At 40.3% G+C, this 27341-nt stretch overlaps 1 long non-coding RNA gene across 1 annotated transcript in view; it reads left to right on the top strand.

The window, feature by feature from the left end:
• Nucleotides 1-746: 746 nt before the first annotated feature.
• Nucleotides 747-27341, top strand: part of LOC128929915 (uncharacterized) — a 67252-nt gene continuing 40657 nt past the window's right edge. The window contains exon 1 of the long non-coding RNA XR_008477227.2: nucleotides 747-985. This is a non-coding gene — a long non-coding RNA (uncharacterized LOC128929915). The remainder of the gene's footprint in view (nucleotides 986-27341) is intronic.

Genomic DNA, 27341 nt, shown 5'->3' with positions numbered 1-27341 from the left:
AATTCGATGAGGTATAAAAGAAAGCCAGGCTTAACACTTAGTCATCGTGCTGTTATATATAAGACAATTTATGTAGGATCCTTTTTACATACAGAAAATTACTTAACCACAGATAGCACACACACTCACATGCACACCACATCACACGCTTGCTGATGTTCCTTTTCCTAGGAAGAGAGGTAGAAATAAACTGGGATCATTGGGGAGTAAGATGCCAGCACATCTCCTTGCTGATGTAGGGAAATTCCAGTAACTCACATTTAGAATGTTGCCTTGGGTGGGAAGCAGCTGAGGGCTGCACAGAGGAGTGAGATAAATGTTACCAGCATTGGACTTGACTGCAGTTTAACCCAAGGTCACTGGGAGGCCAGAGCAGAATCAGGGAAGGAATGTTGGCTCCTGGAGCCAGCTGAGCCTCTGGCTAGCTCCTGTCTTGGCCTTCCCATGCAGCCGGGTTGTGAGCTGTGACGGTCCTTAGCAACCCTGCCCTATTCCTCCTCACAGGAAAGGAACGATCTTGCTGCCAGGCAGGCAGGCAAGCAACCCCAGTGTGACCCTCATTCCTCCTTGCCTACACAACCCACCTCCCCACTCATACAAAAGAAGCTTTCAGAACCTGGTTACCTAGAGTTGAACTTTTCAACAAGGCTTTTTGTATTTTTTTTCCTTTAAGCTCCGCAGCTAAAATACCAGATCTCGCTGTTGCTAAGATTAAGGATTTTCCCCTCTGTTTTCTCCCTCAGCTCAGTTTCCGTTGACTAGGAAAGACCAAGAGATGGATTACCGTTCCCTTGCCAAATGGAGAGAGGGTACTTGAGCATCCGGGGCTTTCAGTGGGATTAGACATTATTCAGTCTGGTGCTAATAGTCCTTATTTACTCCTCAGCCTCTCACAAAAGTCGCCGCGTTTGTTTCAGTAACTAAGGCCTACAGAAACCACTCAGCCCTAAGTGCACACAGGAGGACCATGGAGTTGGAGGAAAAGGTAATTTAACATGAATATTTATACATTGTACAAACTGCGTGCCATGATTCACTCAGCTTATTTTCATTTTATGCATTTTCTTCCCATTTGCAGTCTTTATTTATTGCAAAGTTAAGGCTGTTAGCAAAATAACACATTGGGGTAGGCTTCCTTCCTTCCTTCCTTCCTTCCTTCCTTCCTTCCTTCCTTCCTTCCTTCCTTCCTTCCTTCCTTTCTTTCTTTCTTTCTTTCTTTCTTTCTTTCTTTCTTTCTTTCTTTCTTTCCTTTTCTTTTCTTTCTTTTGTCCTGCTTTCTAATCTATCTCTGGGAAAGTGAGCTAATAGAGCAGCAAAATTGGTCACTACTGCTAATCCCCAGAGGTTGAACTGAGCTCAGTGTTCTTGCCAGGCCATTACTGGAGATCACAGTGACTATGTGAGCCCCGTGGACACAGAACTGTGGCAGTGCACATTAGTCACCATTTAGTAACATGGATGATTTAGGAATCACCCATGTCTCTGCTTTTCAAGGTAGGAATGTAAGTACCAACATTTATGGAGGGTTCACTGGGTGTCCATGGTCTGGAGCTAGAGACTTGAGTTCACGGTCCAACATTGCTACCTGCTAGCCCTGTGATTTTGGGCAAATAACTTCAAAATTCAGAGCCTCTATGTCCTCATATAATATAAAATAGGCATATTAATGAAATTTTCTTCACATAGGTAGGTGCATGTTGAAATGTATAACGTGTGTAAGTACTCAGTTTGACATATGACAAGCTTGAAATCAATGTTAGCTCAAGTTAGATGCATGTGGTTCTAACAGTACTCTGGAGGCTGATGGGGAACTGCCTGTCCTAAAGAGGGTAACTCCCTTCCTAATGTACATACTCAGAACATTTTGGAACCAGCTGTCCAATGCAGTGTTGGTTCTTTCCAAAGTGTATGGTCTATTCATGATGAAATACACCTCAGTATCTCTTGCTCTTTTTTGTTAGAGATATTTGAAGCCCAGCAGCACTGAGCTTTTTGAGGGGCCTTGACTTGGATACAAATGATAAGAACAGGTAAAAAGACTCAGGTGGAATTTTCCTCATATCAATGCCTGTGTGGAGTTTAACCTTTTAGGAAGAGTCATATTAATGGTGTGATTCATGGCTGAGTTCCATTTCAGTGGGAGCTAAAATTCCCAGCAGTAAGCTTCTCTGGAGCCATTATAGTCTTAACTGCTGGTTTACTGAGAAGCTCACCTCTCAAGCCCGAAGGAATACCCTGTCCAGTTCCCAATGTGATTTCCAAGAGAAACCGAGACACATTGGGTGTGGCCATAAGAAGCCCACCAGGGTGGTGAGGGCTGTGAGGACACATGCTACGAGGGACAGGCATTAGATTTGGGGTGAGAAGCCCTGATGTATGAAAAAAAAGACTGCGCTTTAACGTTGAGGCGCCAGACAGCAGGTCTTGGTCAACAGGTGTAAGTTACTGGGAAGATTTGAATTCAGTGAAGAAAGAGAGTGTTAAGCCTAAAAAGAGTTTGGAGCCTGGGTGAGGTGGCGGACACCTGTAATCCCAGCACTTTGGTAGGCCAAGTGGGTGAATCACCTGAGGTCAGTAGTTCAAGACCAGCCTGGCTAATATGGTAAAACTCTGTCTCTACAAAAATACAAAAATTAGTCGGGCATGATGGCAGGTGCTTGTAATCCCAGCTACTCAGGAGGCTAGGGCAGAAGAATTGCTTGAACCTGGGAGGTAGAGGTTGCAGAGAGCCAAGATTGTGGCATTGCACTCTAGTCTAGGCAACAGAGCCTCAAAAAAAAAAAAAAAAGCGTTCCAAAATAGAATGAGCACTATGAGGGCATGAGTTGTTTTTCATATCCACAGCTCTGACCAATGGACTGAAATTTTTAATCATGTTTTTCCAAGGCATTATGCATGGATAAGATAATAAGTTCCTTCTTGCTCTAGGTATCCATTACTGTGATAGATGGGGTACCTGTCGATTTGCAAAAGGTTTTCTTACCTGTTTTCTTTCACCCCCTCATGCTCAGTTCATCAGTTGACCAATAAATAGCTATTTTACTCCTATTGTATAGCACTAGCTATGCAATTTTATAGTACATATTGTATAGCACAAGTATGCAATAGGAAACGAGTATTACTCTCAAGAACCTTATAGTCTTTTTGGAGAAATCGTCAAGAAACAGACATTTGTATTAGAGCATGGCATGGGCTATAAGGGGAAGGGTAAGAGCACAGAGGAGGAACACCATCCCTGCTAGAGGTGAGAGAAGGAAGGCTTCCTGGAGGAAGGGATGTCTAGGATGGGCCTTACTTGGAGCTGAATAGTAATATAAACCTAGCAGGCAAGGCATTAGCATGGGCAAAAGCCTGAAGGCCTAAAAGAATAAGATAGGGTAGGGGAGTTGGAAGTTCTGTTTAGTTAGAGCAGAGTGTTGGAGGTTGAAGGTGAAGGCACAAAGAGATGAGACTGGAGAAAGAAGTCACTGTAGATGGCAAACATAGCCACCGTCTTTTTTCCCTCTCATCAACAAGGAAAGTCTGCTTTCTCATCTCATCCTTTCAATCTGAGTTGGCTATAGGACTTGCTCTGGCCAATGAGAAATTAGCAAAAGCAATAAGACACTTGAGAAATGCTTGCAGGCTGGGTGAGGTGGCTCACACCTGTAATCCCAGTACTTTGGGAGGCTGAGGTGAGTGGATCAACTGAGGTCAAAGGTTTGAGACCAGCCTGGCCAATGTGGTGAAACCCCATCTCTACTGAAAATACAAAAATTACCCAGGCATGGTGGTGTGCTCCTGCAATCTCAGCTACTTGGGAGGCTGAGGCAGGAGAATCACTTGAACCTGGGAGGTGGAGGTTGCAGTAAGCCAAGATGGCACCATTGCACTCCAGCCTGGGCAACAAAGTGAGGCTCTGTCTCCAAAAAAGAGGAAGAAGAAGAAAGAAGATGAAGAAGAAAGAAGAAGAAGGAGGAGGAGGAGGAGAAGAAGAAAGAAGAAGAAGGCGGCCAGGTGTGGTGGCTCATGCCTGTAATCCTAGCACTTTGGGAGGCTGAGGTGGGTGAATCACAAGGTCAGGAGTTCCAGATCAGTCTGGCCAACATGGTGATACCCTGTATCTACTAAAAATACAAAAGGTTAGCTGGGCATTGTGGCAGGCACCTGTAATCCCAGCTACCCTCGAGGCTGAGGCAGGAGAATTACTTGAACCTGGGAGGTGGAGGTTGCAGTGAGCCAAGATCATGCCACTGCACTCCAGCCTGGCAATAGAGCAAGACTTCGTCTCAAAATAAAATAAAATAAAATAAAAGATTGAGACAATCCTGGCCAACATGGTGAAACCCCGTCTCTATTAAAAATACAAAAATTAGCTGGGCGTGGTGGCACATGCCTGTAGTCTAGCTACTTGGGAGGCTGAAGCAGAATTGTTTGAACCCAGAAGGTGGAGGTTGCAGTGAGCTGAGATCACGCCACTGCCCTCCAGCCTGGCAACAGAGCAAGACTGTCTCAAAAAAAAAACAAGAAAAAGAAAACAAAGAAAAGAAAAGAGAAATGCTTACATATAGGGGTCTCTTGCTACTCTTTAAAGCTGATACTGACATTTTCATAAGTCCAAGGTAGCCTGCTGGATGGTAAGAGACACTTGCCTTAGTTTCTTCGGCATCCCAGCCTATAGTCAGCTGTTTCCAGAAGCCGAGTTGCCTAGCTGACCTGCAATTGACCATGGATGCAGGAGTGAACACAACTGAGCTTAACATAAGAACTGCCCAGCTGAACCCAACCCAAATTGCTGACTTATAGTATCATGAGCTAAAAGGCTATTATTTTAATCGGTGAAGGTTTTGTATGTGGTGGGGGGTGGGGGAGAATAGATGTGTTTGTTTGTTTGCAGTAATAAGCTAATTGGTATGGCAGTCTTGGAGACTTATAAATTATGTTAAAAAATTTGGACTTTAATCCACAGGTGTGTGGATACGTCAGAGGATTTAAGCCATGGAACTGGTAGTATCAGATTTGTGTTTTAGAGAAATCACTCTTGGATACAGCCAATGAGATCATGAGTAGTTAAGTATCTTGCAAGTTGTAAATAGGTGTACAAATGAGTTTGTGAGTAAAAATAGTACATACACATAACCTGGTGATGCTTGGGACACAATTTCAAGGGAAACCCTCAGATCAAACCTCTGAAAACATCTAGTAATGGCATGCTTTTAACAATATCACATCTGGCTATAAAAAAAAAAATCTCCCAAGTACCCTGCCTCTGATAACCAGCCGAGGGCCTAGAAGAATTGACCAAAGCAGAATGGCTTAGAAAGGTAGTCAGAATGCACCAAGGTCATGAAAGTTTCCCTTCTCTCAGAGAGACCTGGTGGAACAGCAGTTCTTCAGGCTAATGTGGTCCCTGTATCACAGACCTGGTCATAGACTCGCAAAAGAGCCTTTTAAGAGATTCCCATAAGGAGATAAACAGAGAAGTGAACAAAGATTAGTGTGTTTCTTCTTTAAGACATTATTTATAATGTGAAAAAGTGAATCTTATAAATGTCCAACAATAGGAAAATGGCGATAAAAATTTTTATACAACTACAAGGCTGGAAACTACACAAATGTTAAAGTAAAGTTTTCAGGGTGACCACACAGAAAAAAGGTAGCATTTTAACAAAATATGTATAGAGTATGGGAGAGACAAGTTTTCCACCAAAATCCATTCTCCCCTTTTATCTTTAATAATAGAATTCAAGATTTTTAGCTACACAGCTAGAAACATGGCTGCACAGCTAGAAACCTCATTTCTCACCCTCCTTGGCTGCTGGGGTGTGACCGGGCATCTGAACTCTGGACTGTGGAATGTGACCAGGAGTGATGTGTGCTATTTCCAGACTGTCTCCAAGTAGTTGGCTGTTGGGCATGATTACGTAACTGAGTTTTGGACCATGGAGTGTTGCATGCCATTTTCAGATTGTCCCCAAGTATTCGTGGCCATGTTCACACATTTATCTTGTCCTCAGGTATTTGTGAATGTATTCACATGTTTCTTTTGCCCATTCTTTATTCTGAAGCTTGAGTTGCAGATGTGACTACGGGTGCTAGAAGATATATCTCAGCCCCAGAGCTTATCTAGGGAGTAGTTGTCTCTTGTATTGATGAAAATGCTGAGCAGAGGAAATGCCTCACCAAAGCACAGGTGACCCATGAGCTACTGTGTGTTGAAGGGACATTGATTTGATAGTCACTGCTTGGTGCTCAGGTGAACAACATAGAAAGCTCGCATATAGTCTGCAGCAGAGTAATGGAAAGCCAAGTCTTTACATTTTAGTCCAGCATCTTATCTCTTAGATTAACTGTGTCATTGTGAGGACTGCAAGTGGTTTGTTTTCAGGCCATTTCTTCTTTCACCCATTTCTGCTATCTCTCTTGACTCTGGGCTCTTCTACCATATATATATCTCAGGAATTGGCTCATGCAATGATGGAAGCCAAGAAGTCCGACCATATGCTGTTTGCAAGCTGGAAAACCAAGAAAGCTGATGGTATTCAATCCGAGTCCAAATGCCAGAGAACGAGAAGCTCCAATGTTTGAGGGCAGCAGAAGATGCATGTCCCAGCTGAGAGAGAGAGAGAGAGAGAGAGAGAGAGAGAGAGAGAGAGAGAGAGAGAGAGAGAGAGAGAGAGAGAGAGAGACAGACAGACGATTCACCCTTCTTTCACCTTTTTGTTCTATTCAGGCCCTCAATGGGTTGGATAATGCCTGCCCACACTATTGAGAGTGGGTATTTTTACTCAGCCTACTGATTCAAATGCTCTCTTCTGGAAACATCCTCACAGACACACCCAGAAATAATGTTTCACCAGCTATCTAGCCATCCCTTATTCCAATTAAGGTGACACATAAAACTAACCATCACATCCTCTAAAATATGTTTATGTTGAAATTCTAGCCCCCAGTACCTTAGAATGAGACCTTATTCTTTAAAAGGATCCTTGCTGATGTAATCAAGTTAAGGTAAGTCATTAGGGTGGACTCTAATCTAATATGGTTGGTGTCTTTATAAGAAGACACGTAGACACACAAAGAGAAGATGGGCATATTGCATAGGAGACAGAGATTGAAGGGTAACAGCTGCAAGCCAAGGATTGCTAAGGATTTCCAGCAAGCAACCAGAAGCTAGGAGAAACCAAGGAAGGATCTCCCCGCATGAGCCTTCAGAGAGAGAGCAGAGCCTTGCTGAAACCTTGGTTCTGTGCTTCTAGCCTTCAGAACTAGGAGATAATAAATTTCTGTTGGTTTAAGGTAACTAGTTTTTAGTGCTTTTTGATAGCAGTCCTAGGAAACAGATGCAATCTCTCTGGGCACCTATGTCTATGCAGAAATAGGCAAAGTAGGCAGAGCTGTCCAAGCAGTGAGCATATATAGGGCTCTGACCCCTTACTGAGGGCCCTGGGGAAGTGATCCTTGGCCTGCCTGCAGCCCTGACTTACAGAGTTCCCTTAAACAATGAAGTCAGAATGGGCCAGACAAGAAAAATTGGAAGATTTATTATTTAACACTGACTCCTACAAGGGTTATGGGGAAAATAACCACATCAATGGTACTTAGAAGACCTTTCTGGGTGGTCAAGCTAAGAGAATGAGCTGTATTCTTCATCTTCTCTTTCACAGCATCATTCTTTTTCTGTGACAAAACTCCTCCCAGATTGCACCTAGTAATTCTGGAGAAAGTGGAACTAACCAGATAAATGTGAACATCCACATCCAAAAAATCACGTTACTTCCTTGCATGTGAAATTCTTATTTCAATTTCATTACCATGAACAGCGGGTTCTATTTCCAGGGCAACCAGTAATAGAAAATGAGCAGCATGGCTTTGACAAATGACTTACTCCACTTTGGCTGATTCCTATTGTGTTTTTGGCTACCCTCCTGCTTGTGATTAAAAGAACACACACCATTCCACAGTTTTGTCTTTTTCTCACCTTGCTTTCCTTTTCTCTTTGTCCAGAATCTCACTCCTTACCTTCTGGTTAAACCAGATTTGTGCATAGAGTTTCTACTGAATTTGCTAATTTATCTTTTTCATTTCTTCTAGCTGAACTTGATGCTGTTTTCCCTTCTCCTGCTCAACAGTGTCTCCCTCTGATAAACACTCCCACAACTCTCAAAGTTTTCATGGCTGTTTTCCCAGTGCCTGACATCCAGTCACATGATCTATATGGCATGTCTGGAGTTTGAATTTCTGCATGGCTATGAATTAACTCCATCACCATGTGGTAAATTTTTCAGTAATTCCAGGAAGCAGGTTGCTTACCTGTAAAATGAGATGCCCTACTTCATGAGAGCTGAATTTGATAATGTATTTGAAGCCTGATGCATATAGCCTTTGTATTACATTTTTATCTAATGCTGCATAACTTACTAGCTTAGAGCAGTAATAATCTATTATCCTTCACAGTTTCCATGACTCAGGAATTCAAGAGTAGCTTTGCTGGGCTATTTAGGCTTGGAGTTTTTCATTAGTTTGCAATAAGATATTGGCTGGACTTAAAAGCATTTGAAGGCTTGATGGTGGCTGGAGCATCCACTTTGAAGGTGGCCCTCTCACATGGCCCACTCACATGGCCCACCCACATGGTGCTGGCTGTTGGTGGTACACCTTATTTCTCTTCATGTGGGCCTCTGCATAGAGGTGAATGGATGTCCTCATGGCTTGACAGCTGTTGTACCCCAGACAGAGCAATGAGAGAGAGAGAGAGAGAGAGAGAGAGAGAGAGAGAGAGAGAGAGAGAGAGAGAGATTGAATCTTTTTTATGACCTAATCTCTGATTTCTCATAACATCAGCTCTGCCACATTCTTTTAATTGAAAGATAGTCACTAAGTCTCTAAGATCAGCCCACATTCAAAATGAAGGGATTTAGATTCCACTATTTGAATGGAAGAGCATCAAAGAATTTATAGGCATATTTTAAAGCCACAACAAACTCTTAATAAATGTCAACTTTTATTCTAAATATAGTAGTATATATTTTGGAAATATATATCATATATGTATACAAGTAAAAATATTTGTATATATATAAACCATATGTACAATCTATCTCAATCCATCTATCGATATGTATATCTGTAGTAAAAAGAGAAATCGCTGTTTTTAGAATTTATTTCATCTTGCTCTGGTACTCCCTTAACCACTGATGCTGAGGAGTATGGTGGAGTGTCAGAACAAAAATTTGGTAACTAAAAAGATCAGTCTCTTCCTCTTTTATTTTTTATTTATTATTATTATTTTTTTTGAGACAGAGTTTCTCTCCTGTTACCCAGGCTGGAGTGCAATGGCGCGATCTCGGCTCACCGCAACCTCCGCCTCCTGGGTTCAGGCAATTCTCCTGCCTCAGCCTCCCAAGTAGCTGGGATTACAGGCACGCACCACTGTGTCCAGCTAATTTTTTGTATTTTTAGTAGAGACGGGGTTTCACCATGTTGACCAGGATGGTCTTGATCTCTTGACCTCGTGATCCACCCGCCTCGGCCTCCCAAAGTGCTGGGATTACAGGCGTGAGCCACCGCGTCCAGCCCCTCTTTTAAAAAATAGTTTGTTGGTCAGGTGCAGTGGCTCAGGCCTGGAATTCCAACACTTTGGGAGGCTGAGGCAAGCAGATCGGTTGAGCTCAGGAGTTTGAGGCCAGCCTGGCCAACATGGTGAAACCCTGTCAAAAATTAGCTGATTGTGGTAGCGGGCACCTGTAATCCCAGCTACTCAGGAGGCCAAGGCACAAGAATCGCTTGAACCTGGAAAGCAGAGGTTGCAGTGAGCCAAGATTGCACCACTGCACTCCAGCCTGGGCACTAGAACACGACTCTATCTCAAAAAATAAAAACAAAATAGTTTTTAAAGATCCTCTCAGGTAAATGAACTATTGCTTAAAAGCTCAAACTCCCTTTAGGCCTGGTGTTTTCCATCTTGGGAAGTTATTCCTTTCTTCTTGGAAGGACCACTCTCACTCAGCTTGGCTGGATCTGTTTCCATAGCTCAGCTTTGAACACAGATTCCTTAATGTTAGCCCAGACTTGGCCTCCATCTTTCTTTGACTTTTCAATCTAAGTCATCCTTCATTGTCAAGTAGTAACAGGAACTCAAGATACATTATTTTTCCCTGAAATTTAGGTTTCCAGGCAAGTTACCAAAGAGTCATTTCTTCAACAGGGTAACTGATATCTGACAATTCAAATTTTTGGAAAAGAAATAATGCTATGAAATAAATAATTGTATAAAACAGAATACTATATTATTGTTTATTAATTTTCTTTCTTAAATTACTCTACAGAAAAATTTACTTTTTGGTATATGATTCTATGAATCTTTACACATGCATGCTTTGTATAACTACCTTCACAATCAGGACACAGAAAAGTGACAGCACTCCCAAAACTACCCTTATGATTCTTTACAGTCACATGCCCTGGATCCTATTCTAAACCCTAGCAATCAATAATCTGTTCTCCATCACTTTAATTTTGACATTTCAAGAATGTTACATAAAATAGAATCTTTTGAGATTTGCTTTTTTCCCTGCTTAGCATAATTCCTTTGAGATATATCCAAATTGTTGCATGTATCAGTAGTTTGTTTTTTTTTAAGGTTGTGTTATATTCCATTGTATGGACATACCACAGTTTGTTTTTCCATTTACCAGTGAAGTGTTACCAAGATACTGTCTAGGTCTCATTTCTCAGTGCACAGAAAGCTAATCACTGGGACAAAGAGTGTTACCAGGGAAGTAGGCTTTATTCAGGTTCTGTAGCCAAGGAGATGGGCGATGAGTCTCAAGTCCATCTCCCCAATCAACTAAAATCAGGGGTTTCTATGTAGGAGAAGGAATGTTGTTAGGTATGAGAAAACAGGAATTAGGGAGGGGTAAGGAAGAGGAGATGAAAAACAGGAATTAGGGGGAGCAAGGAAGAAAGTGAGTAAACAGGAAATAGGGAAGGGTAAGAGAATCACCTGAAGCAGGTGCAGTGCTCACATCTGTAATTCCAACACTTTGAGAGGCCACAGTGAGAGGATCACTTGAGGCCAGGAGTTCAAAACCAGCTCTGGCAACACAATGAGACCCCATCTCTACAAAATAAAACAACAACAACAACATGATAGATAAGGGGTCTGGCATCTCATTGTCTAGGTGCAGCGATGTGGTGAGTTTCAGTGCCTCAGTTTCTTGCTCGAGCTCTGGTTTCTTGAGGAAGGAACTGAGACAATAAAACATATTTAATTTTCAAGTTTTAGGACTGGGGGTGTCAATTTCTATATTTATTCAAAAAGCTGCAAACATCAGTTCTATGGGACAATTAAGCTGGTTTCAGAAGAACACTGGAGTTATTTCCAGTTTTTGGCAATTGGGAATAGAGCTGCAATAAATGTTCATGTACAGATTTTTGGGTGAATACAAGTTTTCATTTCTCAAGAGGGAAATGCCCAGCAATAGAAATGGTATCATACAGTATTTGTATGTTTAACTTTATAAGAAACTGCCAAGATGATTTGGAAACTGGCTATATCATTTTCCATTTCAATCAGCAATATAAAAGAGTTTCAGTTGCTCCAAATCCTCACTTGCATTTAGTTCTACAAATACTTTTTATTTTAGCTATTTAATACATATGTAGTAGAATCTTGCTTTTAAATTGCATTTTTAATGGCTAATTATGTAGAACATCTTTTCATATACATATTTTCCATCCCTGTATCTTCTGTAAGCAAGTGTCTTCTTTTGCCCATTTTTAAATTGGGTTTTGTTTTCTTGCTATTGAGTTTAGAGAGGTCATTATATATTCATATATAAGTGCTTTGTCAGATACATAATTAGAAGATATTTTCTCCTAGTTCACAGCTTGTCTTTTCACTTAATAATGTCTTTCACAGAGCAAAATACTTTTAATGAAGTCCACTTTATTTTATTTTATTTATTTATTTTCTGAGATTGGGTCTTGTTCTGTCACCCAAGCTGGAGTGCAGTGATATGATCACAGTTCACTACCGCCTCCAACTCCTGGGCTCCAGACCTCCTCCTGCCTCAGTTGCCTGAGTAGCTGGGTTTATGGGTTCACACCACCTGCCTGGCTGTATTAGTTGGATTTCATGCTGCTGATAAAGACATAGCCAACAATGGGCATCTACAAAAGAAAGAGGTTTAATGGACTTACAGTTCCACATGACTGGGAAGGCCTCACAATCGTGGCAGAAGGTGAAAGGCACGTCTCACAGGGCAGTAGACAAGAGAACAGAGAGCTTGTGCAGGGAAACCCCCCCTCACACTAACAATCGGATCTTGTGAGACTTACTATTGCGAGAACAGTACGGGAAAGACCTGCCCCCATGATTCAATTACCTCCCACCGGGTTCCTCCTACAACAGATGGAAATTCGAGATGAGATTTGGGTGGGGGCACAGCAAAATCATATCACTGGCCAGTTTTAAAAAAAAATTTCTGTAAAGATGAGGTCTTGCCGTGTTGCCCAGGCTGATCTTGAACTCCTAGGCTCAAGCAATCCTTCCACCTAGCCTCCCAAAGTGCTGGAATTACAGGTGTGAGCCACAAAGTCCAGCCAGTTTATCAGTTTTAAAAATGATTTGTGCTTTTGTGTCATTCGTAAGAACTCCAGGCTTTCTATCTTCTAAGGTTTCTGATAAGAAACCTGTTGTTCAAGTTGTTCCACCAGAGATAATGCATAATTTTTATCTGCTTTCTTTCATTTTCTTTTCTTGTTTTTGTTTTGCTGCTGTTGTTGTTGTTTTGTTGTTGTTTTTGAGATGGAGTCTCATGCTGTTGTCTAGGCTGTAGTACAATGGCATGATCTTGGCTCACTGCAACCTCTGCCTCCTGGGTTCAAGCAATTCTCCTCCCTCAGCCTCTTGAGTAGCTGGAATTATAGGCGCCCATGACCATGGCCAGCTAATTTTTGTATTTTCAGTAGAGATGGGGTTTCACCATGTTGGCCAGGCTGGTCTTGAACTCCTGACCTCAGGTGATCTGCCTGCCTTGGCCTCCCAAACTGTTGGCAATGCAGGCATGAGCTGCTACACCCGGCCTCTCTGACTGCTTTTAAAAAAAATGTTTTTGTCATTAGTTTTCAGCCGTTTGATTAACTGGATGTGGATTTTTTGGGGGGTTATTCTGTTTGAGTTTTGCTTAACTTCTTGAATCTATAGTTTTAATCTTTTGCTAATCTTGGGAAGTTTTTAGTTGTTATTTCTTTAAATACATTTTCAACACCATACTCTTCTTTCTCTTTTTCTGGGATTCCAGTGATCTTAATTTTAGATTCTTTTCATTGCTCCACAGGTCCATGAGTTTCTGTTAATTTTTGTTTTCCTCTTTGTTCTTTGGATGGGATGTTTTCTATTGATCTGCCTTTTGGTTCAGTGATAATTTATCTCTTTTCCAATCTGCTATTGTGCGCAGTTAGTAAGTTTTTTAAAAATTCATTTTATGTTTGTTTATATTTTTTATTTCTAAAATTTCAATTTTATTCTTCTATATGTCTTTTAGTTCTTTGCAGAGATTTTCTGTTTTCACAGTTGTTTCAAGAACATTTGCTATTTCTTGTTATGGCATTCATATAATAGCTACTTTGAGATTTGTTGGAAAATCCAAGCACAGTAATACACACTGATACACTGATATTATAAGGCCACAGACAGGGTGGCTTAAACAACAGAAATTTAAAATGTTAGCAGGCTTTGTTTCTTCTGGGACCTCTCTTGTTGGCTTACAGGTGGTTGTCTTCTCTCTGTGTCTTCACATGGTCTTTTCTCTGTTGGTGCATCCTTGAAGTCTCTTTCTGTATGTCCTCTAATCTCTTTTTATAAGGACACTAGCCATATTGGTCCTCTGCCATACTGGTCCTCACCCTAATGACTCCTCTTAGCTCAATTACTTTTTCAAAGGCCATATCTCCAAATACAGTTGAACTTTGTGCTGCTAGCCCTTCAACATACAAATTTTTGGGGAACACAATTCAGCCCATAATACTGTGTCATCTTTATGTTGCTATCTGTTGAGTGGTTTTTTTCCTGTGTAGTTGAGATTTTCCTGGTTCTTCATGTGCTGAGTAATTTTGCATCGTGTCCTGCACATTTTGACTGTTATAATACTCTTGGCTTTATTCAGCTCCTATTGAAAACACATATATTTTTGTCTTAGCAGGCAGCTGACCTGGTTAGTTTCAGACTATAAGTTTTAAACTGACTTCTGTGGTCTATAGTTTTGTTGCTGTTGTTGTTCGTTTGTTTGTTTGTGTCAGTCTTTCTTGGTCACTCAGCCTGGAGTACAGTGGAACAATCTTGGCTCACTCACTGTAAACTCTGTCTCCTGAGTTCAAGCGATTCTCCTGCCCCAGCCTTCCAAGTAGCTGGGATTACAGGCATTACCCAACCACACCTGGCTAATTTTTATTTTATTTTTGTATTTTTAGTAGAGGTGGGGTTTTGCCATATTGGCCAGGCTGGTCTTGAACTCCTGACCTCAGGTGATCCGCCTGCGTTGGCCTCCCAAAGTGATGTTGGGATTACAGGTGTGAGCCACCATGCCCAGCCAGTGGGCTATAGTTCTGATGTCAGTTTCATTTCTAAAGGGCTCACGGTTCTAATCAGATCTGTCTCATATGTGCCTCACTTAGGAGTGGGCTTGTGACCTGGGCAGTGTCTGTCTTAGTCAATGTTTAGTTCTTAAACTTGTTGGTTTGTTGATTAGGGCCAGACCCACACATACATAAATTTGAGGTAAACTGTGGAGTTCATAAGCAACTTTATGGGGTTACTTTCTTGATATCCCCCGTCTTTGCAATGTGTTGATACTTGTTCCATGGAGGTCTCTATTTGGTTTCTTCTAGGGAGTGGAGGCTTCAGTATTCCCACTCTGCTACACATATCCAGAGCTAACTGCTGGGAGGATAAAGAAAAAATAAAAGTTAAGGGAGAGTCACTTCATCTCTTTGGAATTATAGCTTCACTGATCAGAAAGGAAGATCCCCCAGAATCCTCCCCCTCCAGTGGGGCTCCTGTTGGAGGTCTCTGCCATCACTGCTGTGGAATTGCTTGGGGATCCTGATGTGAGAAAACAGAAAGAGTGAAATAAAAAGAGGGAATTATGCACTCTCTTACATGAGCGTTAGAAGTTGGCCTTTCATACCTTGAGGGAGAACAAAGGGTTTCCCCTGGAGCTCTCTGGGTGCTCTGGTGCTCCTCTCTGGGTGTTCTGGTGCTCCTCTCTGGGTGCTCTGGTGCTCCTTTCTGGGTGTTCTGGTGCTCCTTTCTGGGTTTCAGGCTAGAGAATACCAGAGGAGAAAAAAAATAAAAATTCACCACAGGATTGGTGGTACTTTAAGCTTAGGAGTGCCTTCCCAATCTTCCTGCTATTTACTTTTCAGAGTCCTCAAGTAGCTGTTCCACGCAGCTGCCGTGTTCTGTCCAGGTTTCGTAGCTGCAGTGGAAGCTGTTAGTGTGGCGGACAGGGTAGACCGTGCTTATCCCAAGAACTGGAACCTCCTGAATCAAAGCAACATTAAAATTGAATTTTAAAAATAGTTGAAGCCTGTTTTTGAATGCTAAAGTTTTTTTCTTTCTTTCTTTCTTTTTTTTTTTTCTTTGAGACAAGGTCTTGCTCACTCAACCAGGCTGGAGTGCAGTGGCCTGATCTCGGCTCACTGCAATCTACCCATTCTGGATTCAGGTGATTCTTGTGCCTCAACTTCCTGAGTACCTGGGATGATAGGCACCCCCCGCCCCCCGCCACCACACCTGGCTAATTTTTGTATTTTTAGTAGAGACAGGGTTTCACCATGTTAACTAGGCTAGTCTCAAACTCCTGGCCTCAAGTAATATGCCCCCGTCAGCCTCCCAAAGTTCTGGGATTACAGGCGTGTGCCATCGCATCCAGCCAAATGCTTAAATCCAATAAATATAATTAGGAGAGGATGAATATATGGGTAGAAGTTTAGGTGAAAATAGTAATTTTGAAGATGTCTAAAAATTTACAAAAGCTTTTGAGAATACTGGCCCTCATTGTATTTGATTTTGGATAAACCTGTATACTTCCAGCTGCGCACAGTGGCTTTTGCCTGTAATCTCAGCACTTTGGGAGGCTGAGGCTTGAGCTCAAGGAGTTTGAGACTGGCCTGGGCAGCCTAGCAACACTTTGACTCTACAAAAAAAGAAAAAAATTAGAAGGAGTGTCACAGGCCTGTAGTCCCAGCTACTCTGGAGGCTGGAGTAAGAAGGTTGCTTCAGCCCAGGAGTTAGAGGCTGCAGAGATAGTTCCACTGCATTCCAGCCTGGACAACAGAGCAAGACACTGTTTCAAAACAACAAATAAACAAACAAAACAACAAGAAACAAAGAAACAAAGCATGGATGGTTTGCAGACAAATGACTAATACTATCCTTGTGATTATAAAAATAATTGTTTTAAATGATTAATTTTTAAGCTCATAAAAAAGGAGTAGGGAAAAGGAATATTTATGGGTAATAGAGTGAAACAAGAGAAATGGAGTTTAAAAGGATGTGTGTGTGTGTGTGTGTGTGTGTGTTAATATGTTGATGCTTGACTGCAGTAGAATTAACAGTAAAGGACCATGGTAAACAGAAAAGGAAAGCAGCTGGGAGTGCTGAAATCCCTTTAATAAGATGAAGGTATGACAAAAACATGCATCAGTCTATTCTTTGCTGACCATGTGGTGGCACTGTTGGCATGAGACAGTTTGGTTCATTTGTTTAGTAAAATGGATTTGTGCGCTATATTACTGATTTTAACTAAACTAATCCTCTTAAAATACACAAGTCACTTAAAAATATTTCTTCAAAGAAACTTCATGTTAAAATAATACTAATAATTCAAGCTGCAGACAATAACAAAGAAATGGAAGAACAAGATGCCTCGCTTCCTGGTTTGAACTCTTTTTCCAGCCACATTGTGAGAAAAATATCAATGGCTATTGGTGATATGCTACTTAGCAGAATTTAAAAAATATATATATATCCATTTACTTGATTCCTTTTAGATAAAAGGAACATTTTTGATAATAAATAAAAAATGGTCTTTTGAAGAAAACTCATGCTTTTAAAAATTTTGAAACATTGAGATGTATTTATCATTGTGAGATTTTGTTCCTGAGGCTACAACTGCTATTTATTACTTAAAAACTTCTAATATTTCAACACTAAGTTTTTGAAACTAAATTTTCTGTTTAAAAACCTTTCAAATGAATACATAGGTTTTGAAACAATTTATAAAAAATAAATTATTAAATATCCTCCATTAATTTGCAAAGCATATTTATATTACATAATGTGGAAATTTATTGGTCAACTATCAACATAAAACTTAGAATTACTGGTAAATAGGGCCACAAAGTAGGGCTGATGATTTAATGATTAAAGCTAATATGATAATTGTATATGGGTATGCTTTTTCTATATGGACCAGTGCTTCTTTGTAAAGTATGTTTTTAACTATGGTAGTCATTAAAATTACAGAAATCAAAATGCATTTAGAACTAGGCTATAAAATCATTTTATCACAAAATGTTGTTTCCAGACATTTAAAGACAGTAAAGCATACTGAATCATGTCTGTCTTGCTAAAGTTAACTAATGTTTTTAGTTAAAGAAAATAACTTTTTTTTTTTTTTTTTTTTTTTGAGATGGAGTTTTGCTCTTGTTACCCAGGCTGGAGTGCAATGGCACAATCTCGGCTCACTGCAACCTCTGCCTCCTGGGTTGAGGCAGTTCTCCTGCCTCAGCCTCCTGAGTAGCCGGGATTACAGACACGCGCCACCACGCCCAGCTAATTTTTTGTATTTTTAGTAGAGACGGGGTTTCACCATGTTGACCAGGATGGTCTTGATCTCTTAACCTTGTGATCCACCGGCCTTGGCCTCCCAAAGTGCTGGGATTACAGATTTGAGCCACCGTGCCTGGCCAAGAACTTTTATATATTAATAATAAACTAAAATTTAAAAATTAAGTGAAAAAATTTTCTTTTTGGTGTGTTTTATTAATGACACAATCAATAATTGTGTGTGACTCTATGCATTTTACTGTGAAGCAGGTACTGTTTTCTTTCCTTTTTTTATTTATTACTAGGATACCACATGACCATTTACAAGCACTGTTTTAAATACTTTACATAGAGTAATTATTTTAACTCTCACAACAACTAATGATGATTATACTGGTCTCCCTGTTTAACAAATAGGCAAAATGAAGCATAGATAGGTTAAGAAACAAGCATGAGACCAACTAGCTAATAAGTGTCCGAATCAAGATTTATTACCACGGTAATGCATACATTTAATTTACATATAAATTATTACATTTCCAAACCAATAAAAAGGCCAATGAAAGTATGAGATCAAAGTTTGGAGACCATTGGTCTAAAACTAATAGGCATGGTGGCAAGATAAAATATGTTCACGCAAAGCTCAACCCAACATTTAGTATAGTATATTATCATTTATAAACCATGTGCATGATTTTATTTAATTTCCACAGTGACCTTCGAAGTAGTCATGTTAATCTCAGAAACACAGCATAATAAAGATAACGTCTAATGGAGTCTGACAGACCTGGGTATAAAGTTTAACACTACCACTCCCCACATCCATGATTTAGGTATTTCCTAACCTCTTTGAATTTCATTTTTTCTTGTTTTAAACAAAACACACACACACACACACACACACACACACACACACACACACACATCTTACAGAGTTACTGTTGTGTTAAATGGCATAATATAATATAGGGTAATAGTTAAGAATGTAGATTCAGGAGCTGGACTGTCTGCCTTTAACTTATTAGTTACAAGTTTCTTTGTTTAAATATAAATATTCTCTTTGACTTAGTTTTCTTGTCTGAAATATGGGGCTAATGATATCACCTACTTTACAGAGTTTTTTGTATGGATCGATTAATATAATATATTAAGGACTTAGAACCTAAGAAATAATAAATGATGGCTATTACTCATAAATATAAAATGTTTAGCCCATGATGGACACTCAGTAAATAGTAATTATTTGTAGTCATTATACCCATTGAGAGTTTTACTCAAAATTGCACTATTAAGAAGCATCCAGGCCTCTTACCTCTGGATCCCATGCTATAAGCAGCTAGAGTTTACATGCATGGATAACTCCCTTCTGAGGGATGTAGGCAAAATGTGTTCCCAGGGAGAGAGCACTTAGGCTTGAGCTCATCAAGAAAGGCTTCAAATTAGTACTGATAACTGAGCAGGATTTGGAGAGGTGGCAATCACGGAGGAGGTAATTCCGGCAAGAAGGAATTGTGCAAGACCAAAAGACAGAAGCTAAAAAGTGTTTCTGAGGGAGGGTGAGTAAAATGTTTGGGCTGGGGCTGGGTACAAAGGCTCTTCAGCACTTTGGGAGACTGAGACTGGGGCACCACTTGAGTTCAAGAGTTTGAGGCCAGCCTGGGAAACATAGCAAGACCCCATCTCTACAAAAAAAATTAGAAAAAGTTAGCTGGGCATGGTGGCATGTCTAGTTCTAGCTACTTGGGAGGCTGAGGTGGGAGTTGCACTTGAGCTCAGGAGTTTGAGGAAGAAGCGAGGTGTAATCATGCCACTGTACTCCAGCCTGGGTTACAGAGCAAGACTCTGCCTCTGAAAAAAAAAGTTTTATATCTATATATATGTATGTGTGTATAAATATATGTGTTTTATATATATATATAACAAAATATATTACATATAACAAGATGTATTACATATGTAAAACAAGAAGTATTTTATAAATATAAAATAGGATACACACACACACCCATATATATATATATATAACCAGATGTATAATTATGTATATAATAAAATTTTGGGGCTTGAGCAGACCTACACTTTAGAAAAATTAACCTGGTAGAATTAGAATAGAAAGAAAAGTACCCATAAGAAGTGAGAAGAAGAATGTTATTGTGCCCATCTAGACAAGAGTGGCAAGAACCTGGAACTAAGGGAATCACTGAGGGAATGGAGAAGAGGAAACAGATGAAAGATAACATTTTAGGAGAAAAGTCAGCAGAGTTTGGAAACTGATTAAATGAAGGATGTGCAAATGAAGTAGACAGAATGACAAGACACCAGTAATCCCACTGTGGTTGGCGTGGCATAGATGATGACCCTGAGAAATAGGAAAGTAATTTTTAGATGAGCAAAGATAAGTTAGACTTTTTAACATCGAATTTGAATAACAGAAACATTTGAAGTAAACATGTCGTGAGACATGTTCTGAAAAACTTAGCTTGCTCAGGTCTAAAGCTAGAGAGTTGGAGGTCGTATGGAGAGAAGAAATAATTGAAGGAGTTCTTTGTTATCCAAGGAAGATTTAGAGTGGAAAAGGCCATTTAAACAAATTCATTCAGAATCAGACCAATATTTAATAGTCAGTAGTGAAAAACTGGTGAAATTGGTACTTAAAGGGACCTAATAATTACAATTGTCTGTTTTATATTTAAAACAATTTATATTTATATTGTAATTTCAACAAGCCACTAATTCTTATAGTGAACACATAATTAACTTTTTTGTAGTTGGTACAATATAACCAACAAATTTGCATAGTAGTCTGTTATGAAAACTTTCGCTCATTTTACTTTTAAACAACATATACGAACATATTTTTATATTGATTGGAGCTTTGTCTGGACTTCCACACACAAACCTCACAGAGAGCAAAGAAACCAGTTTCAGCCTCTTCAAAGTGGAGTGAAAATGTAAAGACAATTTTAGCAAGCAATCTGAAAAAAAAAGCATAATATCCTTTTATGATTTAAAAAGTAAACTTTTTTTTTTAAAGTTGTGGACTAGCCATGGTAACTCATACCTGTAATCCCAATGCTTTGGGAGGCTGAGGCCAGGGGATCCCTTGAGTCCAGGAGTTCAGACCAACATGGGCAACACAGTGAGACCCCATCTCTATAAGAAATGTTTTGACTGGGCGCGGTGACTCAAGCCTGTAATCCCAGCACTTTGGGAGGCCGAGGCGGGTGGATCATGAGGTCAAGAGATCAAGACCAACCTGGTCAACATGGTGAAACCCCGTCTCTACTAAAAATATAAAAAATTAGTTGGACATGGTGGCGTACGCCTGTAATCCCAGCTACTCGGGAGGCTGAGGCAGGAGAATTGCCTGAACCCAGGAGGTGGAGGTTACGGTGAGCCGAGATCGTGCCATTGCACTTCAGCCTGGGTAACAAGAGCGAAACTCCGTCTCAAAAAAAAAAAAGAAATGTTTAAAAAATTTGGTGGTGGAGCAGTGCTATAGTCCTAGTTAATCAGGAGTCTGAGGTGGGAGGATTGCTTGAACCCAGGAGGCTGCAGTGAGCCATGATCACATCACTGTACTCCAGCCTGGGTGACAGTGAAAACCTATCCCATCCCCCAAAAAATATTGTGGTAAAATACACCTAACCTAAAATTTACTATTTTAACTATTTTAAATGTACAATTCACTAATGCTCAACATATTCACTTTGCTGTGCAATCAATCTCCAGAACTTTTTCATCGTGTAAAACTGAAACTCTGCACCTGCTAAACAACATTTACAATTTTCCCTTCACTCCAGTCCCTGGAAACCACCATTGTACTTCTTTTTCTATGAATTTGACTACTCTAGATACCCACTTTAAGTGTAATCAATTATACAGTATTTGTCTTTTTGTGACTGGCTTATTTCATTTAGTATACGATCTTCTAGGTTCATCCATTTCGTAGCATATACTAGATTTCCTTCCTTTTCAGAACTGAGTAACAGTCCATTGTATGAACATACCACATTTTCTGTATCCATTGGTATTTAGTCGGCAGAGATGCTAGATGGATGCTCTGAACAGGTTTGCACAAAGAATTGTGCAGCCCCAACCAGTGCTGTAGCCACTGATAAAAGAATGCTAGATTATGAATAACACTAGCAGCAGCCAAATGGATAGATCTGCATTGTATTAAATACTTTATTTGCATTATCTAATTTAACCTAACCATGACATTTTGGGGATAGATACTACCTCCGTTTTTATGAATAGCCTAAAAAGCATAAAAGATTCTCTCAAGATTAAACTGCTAGCAAGAGGCAGAACCAGATTTTCCACAGTGTCCTCAGTGTCACTCCAGTAGGCACAATCCTAATCACTATGTAGCCTCTTAAACTAAAGATAAAATAGAACCTACAGATCAACTTTGAGCTACTAGAGGGCAAAAGCAATGATTCATTCACCTTTCTTCTTTTTACCTAGTACAAAGGCTGCAATGCTTTTAAGTGTAGTTTTATTTAATCTAATCTTTCTCATTTTTACAGATAAAACTGCAGTTGGAGAAGGTTAAATCATTCTAGCATGTGGCAGATCTGAGATTAGAATACAAGGAAAGGAGCTGACAATTCTTAAAGAACCAACTACTCTACCAGCCTATCTTAGTTTACCCATTTACTTAGTAAACCCTATCTTAGTTTCCCTCAGACTGTGGCATCTATTTATGCCAGAGATTGGCAAGCTTTTTCTGTAAAGGGCCAGGTAGTAAATATTTTGGGCTTTGCAGGCCATATGGTATCTGTCACAACCACTCAGGTCTGCTCTTTTAGTAAAAAAGTAGCTACAGACAATTCCTAAATGCATGGACATACTTGTATTCCTATTCAAAGGCTTTATATACAAAAATAAGTGATGAGCCAGACTTGGTCCACAGACCATATTTGGCTGACCCTTGGTTAACCTCCCCTGATGAACTTTGTCTTTTTAGATTTGTCTATACTTGTATCATCATACGTAGCTTGGAATAAGACTGGTGAGCGTTTAGAGCAGTATTCCTCAAACGGATTGTTCACTGGATTACTGGGGAATGGTGTTAAAAATAGATTCCTGAGTCTCACTCCTAGAGATTCTGATTCAGGATGTCTGGGGAAGAGCATGGCAATTGTATCTTTTGTCCCTGGTTCTGATGTAAAACACAGTTTGAAAACCAGAAGTTTACAGCCTCAGTCGATAATTTTGAAAATGAATAATGTTAAATAAGTCTCCGTGTAATTTCAGTGTCACCACAATCTAGCTCTATGCCAGCACTCTGATTTACTGAACAGAATGTCAATCTCATCTTTTTTATTTTAATTATTATTATTATTTGTAGAGACAGAGTCTTGCTATGTTGCCCCAGCTGGTCTCAAACTCCTGGCCTCAAGTACTCCTCCTGCGGAGGCCTTTCAAAATTCTGGGATTACAAGCAGAAGCCACTGTACCTAGCCTATCTTTCTTTTTTATTTTTGTTTTTATTTTCTTTTTCTTTTTGAGGTAGGGTCTTACTCCGTGACCAAGGCTGGAGTGTAGTGGCACGATCACAGCTCACTGCAGCCCAGAACGTCCAAGCTCAAGAAATCCCCCAACCTCAGCATCCCCCATAACTGGAAGGACACATGTGGGCTACCATGCCTGGCTAAGTTTTTTATATATATATATATATATATATATATATATATATATATATATATATATATATATATATTTTTTTTTTTTTTGAGACGGAGTTTCACTCTTGTTACCCAGGCTGGAGTGTAATGACACAATCTTGGCTCACCGCAACCTCCGCCTCCTGGGTTCAAGCAATTCTCCTGCCTCAGCCTCCCGAGTAGCTGGGACTACAGGCGCGCACCACCATGCCCAGCTAATTTTTGTATTTTAAGTAGAGATGAGGTTTCACCTTGTTGACCAGGATGGTCTCGATCTCTTGACCTTGTGATCCACCTGCCTCGGCCTCCCAAAGTGCTGGGATTATAGGCGTGAGCCACCGCACCCGGCCAAGTTTTGTATTTTTTATAGAGAGAGTGTTTCAACATGTTGCCCAGGCTGGGTCTCGAACCCCCGGGCTCAAGTGAGGCCATCTGCCTGCACTGGCCTCCCAAAATGCTGGGATTGCTGGCCTGTCTTAACACCCTTACATCATTCTTCCCTTTCCCCATGTATTCAGAGGCAGACACATATAATTAAAAACAATCGCCATTGGAATTCTAATGAGCCATATGCTAATGTAAGGATATTTATTCAGTCGACTGCAAGTACCAGTAAAATCTTGTTTTCAAAATGGTGTGAGTGTAATCCAATTTAGGTCTTCTAACCCCTGGTGATTTTTGTTTCATGTTGCTTTGTAATGGGTGGAAACTAGGCATGGTTGCTGGGCACTGACAAACAAGAATAAGAGGGAAATAGCACTGCCCCCACCACAGGCAATTTTCGGTGGCAACGAATCACTAAATTTCCATAACCACAGGGTGGCTCTACATGTTTCTGTTCTTAATTGAATTGTTTCCCCAAATAGAATGAGCGCTTATTTTGCATCAACATGATTCTATTACTTGATGATTGTTTACACAGTCAGCTAAATTAAAGTTATGTCAGCTTCCACATCATCCACAGGTATCCCTATGACCGAGGAATAATAGTGGCTAAATGAATTATTTTCCAAGAGAAAGCAGAAAAGATAGTCCCAAGCTCCCTGCATTAGTGTGAATGAGATTGTGGGGAGGACCTCGCCACAGAAATGGTGTTATGACCTCGGTGCATCGTGTCAGAGGAGGCTACATGATGTCAATACATCTTATTACTGTTCAAGTGAAATTTGATCACTCGGTTAAGGCGGTATCTGCCAGGTTTCTCCACTGTCATGATTTAAATTTTTCCTTTGTAATTAATCCGCCTCTTGTGGGGCCATACTCTGAGGCCATACAAATTAATTCAGTCATCTAAATTGTTTCTTCTCACAGTGCTTCTGACATCAAATATGTGGGGTATTTTTTTATACCAACAACCAGTTCTCCAACTATCTGAACACAGTTGAGTGTCCTACATTTCACTTTAATTCTGACAGCAACTACCTGAGCTTTGTGTTAGACCAGAGGTCCCCAATCCCTGGCCAAAGACTGGTAAGAGTCTGTGGCCTGTTAGGAGTGGGGCCACACAGCAAGAGGGGAGGTGGGACAGCAAGCATTATGGCTTGACCTCTGCCACCTGTCAAATCAGCCTCAGCATTATATTCTCATAGGAGCTTGAACCGTGCTGTGAACTGTGCATGCAAGGGATCTGAGGTAGAACAGTTTTATCCCAAAACTATCGGCACCCTCTCACCCCACCACTCTCCCACCTCCACTTCCCACCCTACTCCCCCCAACTCCTTCAACAAAACCAGTCCTTGGTGCCAAAAAGGTTGGGGACCACTGTGTTAGATGACTGACTCCCATAAGACTACCCTCACTTCAGATGCAAGCTGCAAATATCGGATCCCCAGGGTACCCACACTCTGTCGGTCTTGGTTACAAAGTCAGGAGATCCCACCACCACCGTCAGGTTTGATTATTTGCTAGAATGACTCACAAAACTCAGAAATAAGTTGACTTACTATTACTAATTTATCATAAAGGATGCAATTCAGGGACAGACAAATGAAAGAGAGGCATAAGGCAAGGTCTTGGAGAAGAACCACAGAGCTTCCATGCCCTCTCTAGGGGGCCACCCTTCCAGCATCTTAATGTGTTCATTCATAAACCAGGGAGCGCCCCAAACCCCATTGCCTAGGGATTTTTATGAAGGTTTAATTACAAAAGCATGATTGATTAATACATAGACCACTGGTGATTAACTCAATCTCTAGCCCTCTCCTTTCCCTAGAGGCCCAAAGAGAAAAGTTCCAACCCTGTAATCACATGGTTGGTTCCTCTGGTAACCAGACCCCACACTGAGGCTATCCAGGAGCCCACCAAAAGTCACCTCATTAGCATAAGCCCAGATATGGTTGAAAGGAGCTTAAAATGAATGGGAAAAGATGCTTCTATCTCCCCATCACTCAGAAATTACATGAGTTTTAGGAGTTCTATAGCAAGAATGGGGAACAAAACAATCAAATATATATTCTTTATTATGCCATGGTTGGTTCTGAGGAAATATGAAAATTAGACACATTAAACTATGTTCATATAGATGGGGGTATATCAAAGAAATTAATGGTGAAAGTGATTTTACCACAAATTGATCCCAAAACCCCTCACTTAATATAGAGAAAATAGTTCACCTAAAGGCTGTTAAAAATAATAATAATTGAGAGGCTATTAGGCTGAGATGGTGTCTGATATTGTCTAGCTGTGTCCCCACCCAAATCTCATCTTGAATTGTAATTCCCAAAGTTCCCACGTTTTATGGGAGGGACACATTATGGGGTAATTGAATCATGGGGGCATCTCTTTCCCACGCTGTTCTTTTGATAGCAAATAAGTCTTACAGGATCTGATGGGTTTAAAAGGGGAGTTTCCCTGCAAAAGCTCTCTCTTTGCCTGCTGCCATCCGCTAAGATGTGACTTGCTGCTCCTTGCCTTCTGCCATGATTGTGAGGCCTCCCCAGCCATGTGGAACTGTATGTCCAATAAACCTCTTTCTTTCATAAATTGCCCAGGCTGGGGTATGTTTTTATCAGCATCATGAAAATGGACTAATGCTAGGCACAACTCATTGCGAATGGAAATATCCTAGGAAAACAAAACTTAAGCTTAACCAATTAGAAATTGCCAACTTCTAACTAGAAACTTTCCACATTAACCAATCAAGATTTCCTTTGCCTTGCTTCCGTGAACACAATATAAAAGAGTCCCCTCACACCCTGAACTGTTCTTGGTGGTGCTGATTTATGTATTCCTGTCTGCTTAATAAATTCTACTTTGACACTATGCAAACATCCTGTTTCTCATCATACATTTGCTCATTAATTTCATCATCCGTCAATGATTCTTCTCTACAACAATCATTGCTGAAAAATTTTAATGCACCTAAGGTTATTTTCTAACAAGGCAACCAAAACGTTAGTCTCAGAATATGGATGACCCTCAGCTGGCTCATTTTCTCACTGCAGATTGCTTGACTCCTTCCTGATCACCCGCACAATTTATTATCTATCCCTAGATTGTGGGCTTTTGATTATGTTTTTGTTCTAGAGCCGTAATTTATTCATGTCTTCCTCTTCTTCCATTCATGAAAATAATTATCCTTGGTAAGTCAGCTTCTCTCTTTCTCCCACTCCCTAATGAGAGTCTGTTTTCACTTCTCGGCTCATGGATTTCCTGGGATACAAAATCATAAGAACGAATTGAGAGAGAGGAATGAAGCAAAGAGCACAAAGGGAAAGGATTTTTGTGTACTGAGTTAGTTTCTAGGCTGTCCTTTGACAAGGAAAGCTAAGAAGAAAATTTTGAAAAGTGTCAGAAATGCTGTCAACATAAATAATAAAGAGCCAAAATAAAAATTTTATAGTAGCAAGCCAAAA

Source organism: Callithrix jacchus, chromosome 16 (genome assembly GCF_049354715.1).
Source record: "Callithrix jacchus isolate 240 chromosome 16, calJac240_pri, whole genome shotgun sequence".
Lineage (NCBI taxonomy): Eukaryota > Metazoa > Chordata > Mammalia > Primates > Cebidae > Callithrix > Callithrix jacchus.
This window is presented reverse-complemented; position numbering and strand designations above follow the sequence as displayed.